This window comes from Chrysemys picta, unplaced genomic scaffold (assembly GCF_011386835.1).
Source record: "Chrysemys picta bellii isolate R12L10 unplaced genomic scaffold, ASM1138683v2 scaf3241, whole genome shotgun sequence".
Taxonomy (NCBI): domain Eukaryota; kingdom Metazoa; phylum Chordata; order Testudines; family Emydidae; genus Chrysemys; species Chrysemys picta.
In genome coordinates, this window is record NW_027055943.1 from 1 (window position 1) to 6,370 (window position 6,370).

The window sequence follows — 6,370 nt, forward strand, 5'->3', positions numbered from 1 at the left end:
GGGTCCAATTTTATTTAATCTATTCATTACTGACCTCGGAACCAAATGTAGGAGTGGGCTGATAAAGTTTGTGGATGACACAAAGTTGGGAGGTATTGCCAATTCGGAGAAGGATCGGAATATCCTGCAGGGAGATTTGGATGACCTTGTAAACTGGAGTAATAGTAATAAGATGAAATTTAATAGTGAGAAGTGTAAGGTTATGCATTTAGGGATAACTAACAAGAATTTTAGTTATAAGCTGGGGACGCATCAGTTGGATGTAACGGAAGAGGAGAAGGACCTCGGAGTCCTGGTTGATCGCAGGATGACTATGAGTCGGCAATGTGATGTGGCCATGAAAAAAGCTAATGCGGTCTTGGGATGCATTAGGCGAGGTATTTCTAGTAGGGATAAGGAGGTGCTGGTTTCGTTATACAAGGCACTGGTGAGAGCTCATTTGGAGTACTGTGTGCAGTTCTGGTCTCCCATGTTTAAAAAGGATGAAATCAAACTGGAACGGGTACAAAGAAGGGCCACTAGGATGATCCGAGGAATGGAAAATCTGTCGTATGAAAGGAGACTCGAGGAGATCGGTTTGTTTACCTTAACCAAAAGAAGGCTGAGGGGGGATATGATTGCTCTCTTTAAATATATCAGAAGGATAAATACCAGGGAGGGAGAGGAATTATTTCAGCTCAGTACTAATGTGGACACTAGAACGAATGGATATAAACTGGCCGTCGGGAAGTTTAGGCTTGAAATTAGACGACGGTTTCTAACCATCAGAGGGGTGAAGTTTTGGAACAGCCTTCCAAGGGAAACAGTGGGGGCGAAAGACCTCTCTGGCTTTAAGATTAAGCTTGATAAGTTTATGGAGGGGATGGTTTGATGGGATACAGTGATTTTAGTCAATAGGTCAATAACAATGGTCAATGATGGGATATTAAAAGTTACTACAGAGAACTTTTCCAGGAGGTCTGGCTAGAGAATCTTGCCCGCATGCTCGGGGTTCAGCTGATCGCCATATTTGGGGTCAGGAAGGAATTTTCCTCCAGGGTAGATTGGCAGAGGCCCTGGAGGTTTTTCGCCTTCCTCCGCAGTATGGGGCAGGAGTCGCTTGCTGGAGGATTCTCAGCGACTTGAAGTCTTTAAATAATGATTTGGGGAGTTCAACAGCTAAGTCAAGGGAGAGAATTCTTCCAGGAGTGGGTGGGTCAGGTTTTGTGGCCCGCATCATGCGGGAGGTCAGACTAGATGATCATAATGGTCCCTTCTGTCCTTAGAGTCTATGAGATCTCCCTCACTGCCCAGCACCCCCCAACAGGCCCCCACTGCCTAGCACCCCAAAACACACAAACCTCCCCCACTGCCCAGCGCCCTCCACACCCTCACAGCCCAACCCCCCCCTTCACACCTCCCAGACACTCACTCCACCACACTCTTCCCCCTTCCCTGGCCGCACTCACCAGCCCTGCTGGGAGGTCTCTGGCTCCTAGGGTGAGAGCGGCAAAGGGAGTCTCCAGTGGTGAGCGGGAGCCGGTTCGCGGGAACCGGTTGTTAAATTTAGAAGCCCTTTTAGAACCAGTTGTCCTGCGCGGGACCGGTTCTAAAAGGGCTTCTAAATGTAACAACCGGTAAGTTGAAGTGACCAGGACCATAGCTGGGGAGGAGCAGAGGGAGTGGCTACTCCCCCTGAGCACATTATCCAAAAGTGGTGCCTTAGGAGCCGACCCCATGGGTGCTCCAGCTCTCCGCCCCGCTCCCCGGCCCCAGCTCACCTCCGCTCCGCCTCCGCCTCTGAACACTCCGCCCCGCTTCTCCCCCTCCCCCCCCGCTTCCCGCGAATCAGCTGTTCGCGCGGGAAGCCTGGGAGGGCAGAGAAACAAGCGGCGGCTTCGTGCTCAAGCCCAGGGAGGCGGAGACGGAGCGGAGGTGAGCTGGGGTGGGGGGAGCCGTCCGCGCCACAGCAGGTAACCCGGGGGGAGGGGCGGGCAGGGGAACCGCTCCCTGCCCCAGCTCACCTCCGCTCGGCCTCCCTGGGCCTGAGTGCGAAGCCGCCGCTTGCTTCTCAGCCCTCCCAGGCTTCCTGCGCGAACAGCTGATTCGCGGGAAGCGGGGGGGCTGCAAGCTCAGACTGACCCGGTGCTCCAGGCACTGCGCGGTGGCAGCGTGGCCCGGCTCCAGCCGAGCGGCGCGGCTGTAGCGCCGCCAGCCACCTCTAGGCGGTGCGGTAAGGGAGCAGGGAGGGGGTATTGGATAGAGGGCAGGCGAGTTCAGGGAGGTGGTGGGGGGGTGGATAGGGGTCGGGGCGGTCAGATGGCAGGGAACAGGGGGATTGAATGGGGGCAAGGGTCCCAGGGGGCAGTCAGGAAGGAGCAGGGTTTGGATGGGGCAGTGGGAGGCAGTCAGGGGCAGGGGTTCCAAGGGTGGTCAGGGGACAGGGAGAAGGGGTGTTTGGATGGGGAATCAGGAGAGGAGTTGGATGGGGCAGCGGAGGGCAGTCAGGGGACAGGGAAGCGGGTGGATGGGGTAGGGGTCCCGGGGTGGGCATCAAGGAACGCGGGGGGTTGGATGGGGCAGGAGTCCCGGGGGGGGTGGGCCAAAAAGCGCTCAGGACGGGGGCGGTGGCTGAGCCCTGTGTCCCGCTGGGGGGGGGGAGGCGAGCGCTCCGTGCCCGTGTCCCGCTTGGGGCAGTGGGGAGGGGCAGCAACACGCGCGGGCTCCGTGTCCCGCTTGGGGCCGGGGGGGGGGGGGCGGGTGGAGGCGCGCGGCAGCGCGCGAGGGCTCCATCCCCGTGTCCCGCATTGCTGGCTCCTGTCGGCGGGCAAGCACGCCACCAGGAGCTGCCCCAGGAAGCGCCGCCACGCCAGCCTCGGGACTTTGTGTGCGTGGGGTTTAGAATCCCCCCGCGGGCCGCACAGTGGGCCCCCACAGGCTGCATGCGGCCCGCGGGCCGTATGTTGTGCAGGCCTGGTCTTGTGGCATACTCGCGACATGTCTGAAAAGCATAAGACGCCATCTGCGGATCATGGCCCCAGTAGTCTGTAGACCGGAGCGACCATAAACATCTGCTTTACAAATGAAGTCATTCCACTCTATGCCCAATATACAACGTTATAGTGGCCCAGTCCCAATGTTTCGCAACCATACAGCAGTACAGAGAGGATACAGCTCGATTAGATCCTGAACTTGGTTGTCGTGCCGAGATGATGTTGATTCCGTATTCATTGTAAACGACCCATGGCAGCGGCTGCAATGCCACACTCAGGCACCTAAATAAATGGCCTGACCTTTCTCAAATGCTGAATACCAAGAACTTCTCACTCGAATCTGCCGAAGCCGTGGCTGTTCAGCTCCTCTGAAAATCAATCCACTCGTCTAGATGCCTGAATATGAATGTTAGTGCCAGACTTTGGACAGTGACATAGGAAGACATTGGCCTGAGCCTATGCATGGACTCTCATCCTACAATCCAGCCCCTCAACAGATACATCCCAGCTTCTGACTGTGAGCCATTCAGCTACAATGGGGAGGCCTAGATGCTGTAAGTGAATTAACATGTAATGATAGATAGACAGATAGATAGATAGTATAAGCTATTCTTTCTACCATCTGCCGTACGGATTTGCTCTGTAGAGCTTGCTGTCCCTGTTACTCATGGGTATTTATGTTGCAGAGCCCCACATGAGAGAGGGAAGGATTTCAGGCCCAAGGCCCAAGTGGGGCAGGAAGAAGCACACGCTCACCTCAGTTGCCTTCTTTGCTGAGGTAAGTTTTGTTGACTTGTTGAACTGAGATTGCAGAGCGTTGCTCAGTCCCATATTCTCACAACTGGCAGTGCCCCATATGTATGTCTGGGGCACCTTGCATCCTCATTTCTTGACCTGTAAGTGGGGTGGCCTGGGGTTTATGTAAAAGGCAGGGATTGTGTTGAAACCATAATCATCCAGATACTTCTGAGGAAATCCCTCTGGAACAGTGGAAATAGCGCAGCATTCGGCCATCAGTCCCTCGGTAATTTCCCAGATTGTGACTGCGTTTGATTTCCCGTGAGACGTCTTGAAAACTGCTCTCTTTGTTGAGAGGCTGAACCTCTGAAAGTTCGCCCTGGAGAATGTAAGCATTGACAGGAGAGCCGTTGTGTTGATTCCCTAGGGCGCACTGTCCAGCACGCCGGCAGACAGACCCAGATCAGAAGGCCTGGACTTGGTACGTGAACGTAAGTAATATCCTTAGGTTAGTGCAGTGAGGAAGCAGAGGTCCCAGGGTGTGGGTCAAGGAGATGGCAATGGGGACGCAGAGGCCCTGTCATGGCACCAATGGGGTCTAATTTGTACTGTGTGCTTTGGTCATCCACTGTGTGATGATCCTCTTCTGTAATGGGCGCCATCGGCCTGTTGTAATGGCTCCAACACCACCCTCCTCCCAGCCTCAGGAGAGGGAGGTGTTCCCAAGGGACAGGGGGGATGGCTGCGGCATCCCCGAGGCTTCTCTGCTTTATGCTGGGGGCTGGCCCAGTGGCCAGATGGCCTCCAAGTTGGTGGGGGTGGTGCACAAAAGCGGCTTTCAGGCACATTCCCACGCAGCTGCCAGGATCTGCACTGAGCCTAGGATCTGCAGAACCATATCACAGGCTGGGCCTCAAGGCTGGCAGGTTGGCAGATGCTGCACTGAGCAGCAGAGTTACTCTGTATCCTGAGTCAGGAAGCTTTTCTGCTGCTTCGCTGATCAGAGGAGCCTGGTAGTTAAATGAGGCAGGAAGATACACCTGGTTAATGCAAAGACACAGATGGAGCCCTGGAAGCCCGTATTTCCTGGTGGTTAGTGAAAGAAGATCAGGCCAGGGCAATATGACTTGACAGTCCTCAGCAAGGACTCATCAGAGAGACCCTCAGATGTAAAGAGGGAGGAGGTGGGGGATATTGGGTACAAACTCCCCAGATCCAGTTCCTTAGTCCGGGATCTGAGTGAGGGTGAGACCAGCCCGTCAGTCAAAGGAAATAGTGGACAGTGAGATGGTTATAGGCTAAGCCTAGAGATGCAGGAATGAGTCCAACCCCTCTCTGTTCATGGTGGCCTGATCCAAACAAAGCTCACGGAAGTCAGTCTCTCTGTTGTCTTTAATGGGCTTTGGCCCAGGCCCATGGAGAAGAGAATGTGTTCTGTGAGCCCTACAAAGGACAGAGCAGAGACCATTTCCGTCATTAATAGTGTGATGATTGAGCTGGAATAAAGCTAATCCAGGGTTCCCCTTTCTCTGCTGTTGCTAAACTTCTTTTTCCCTTGTTGATCCCCCAACACACGAACTGCTGGGCACCGCCAACGTCCACAAAGAGGAGAAAAGAGGGAGGAGCAGCATCCGCCTGCTAAAATTCATGGCTGAGGACGGACCAAGTAACCTTTGACCCTGACTAGCTCATTATGCGTTCCACAGGGGACCCTTATTACATAACAGTACAGTGATTGGCCAGCCCCAGGCTAGCAGGATAAACCCAGAGCACAGCAACCTCTGTCCTCATGACTGAAATGGGCTAGTGCCACTTGACTGGGCCATGCCTCCTTCACCTCTATTACGCAGCAGTAAGGGTGTGAATCACAGCTAGGAGATCAAAGCTCTGTAGAGTTAGAGACAAGCTCTCTCCTCGCCACCTTTCATATGGCAATTCTCACCCCTCCCCCACCCCCACCCTCACCCCTACCCCTACCCTCCCACACACACACACACATTTACAGAGGAGACTCTAGACAAAATACAGCAAAGTGCAAAATAACTGGTCCCTGGACTGTGGGAGGAGAGTTATGGGCAGGGAGTGAGGGAGCTGACGGCAAGGAGAAGGCTCCGGGGGAGTGTGGTCACGGTGAACAGTGAGCCTATGGGAGTTATTCACATTCTCAGGAGGCCAGGACAATTGCTTAAAAGTAAGACAGGAAAGCTGGAGGCAAGACCACGTTAACCATGAAAGCAGGTTTGCCTGGCACGGGGACAGTCCAGCTCGCAGCGTAGTTCTCCTACAGTCGCTCTGGACTGACTCTGGCTCTTGTCCCCACTGAGTCTCCCACCCCAGCCACCATGCGCACATGAGCCCAGGGTGATTCTGAGGAGACCCCTATTTTCTGAACATCGGCTTCAGGAAGGACCTGGCTGGCTGGGAAAGCGCAGAGCACTACAGAGCCGGCTGGGCCCTTCATGTTTTTCAGCCGGTCAGCATATTGGATTCAGACTAATTCTCAGGCTGAACTCTATTTAGAACAGGTACCTTTGTTCCTTCCTGTGCTAACGTCACTCCGCTTTGGGGGAGAATAAGGACAGAGGCCTATTAGAGATCTGTAGAAAGCCCATCTGGGAGACAGATTCTTCCACAGCTGCTACTGTGAGATTCTGACAGCT

The 6,370-nt window shown here is 54.5% G+C and overlaps 1 long non-coding RNA gene across 1 annotated transcript; it reads left to right on the top strand.

The window, feature by feature from the left end:
* The first annotated feature begins 2,861 nt into the window (after positions 1-2,861).
* Positions 2,862-4,405, top strand: LOC135980429 (uncharacterized). The gene is made up of 3 exons (XR_010597504.1): positions 2,862-3,526; positions 3,659-3,750; positions 4,138-4,405. It is a non-coding gene; the product is annotated as an uncharacterized LOC135980429 (long non-coding RNA).
* Positions 4,406-6,370: the final 1,965 nt, after the last annotated feature.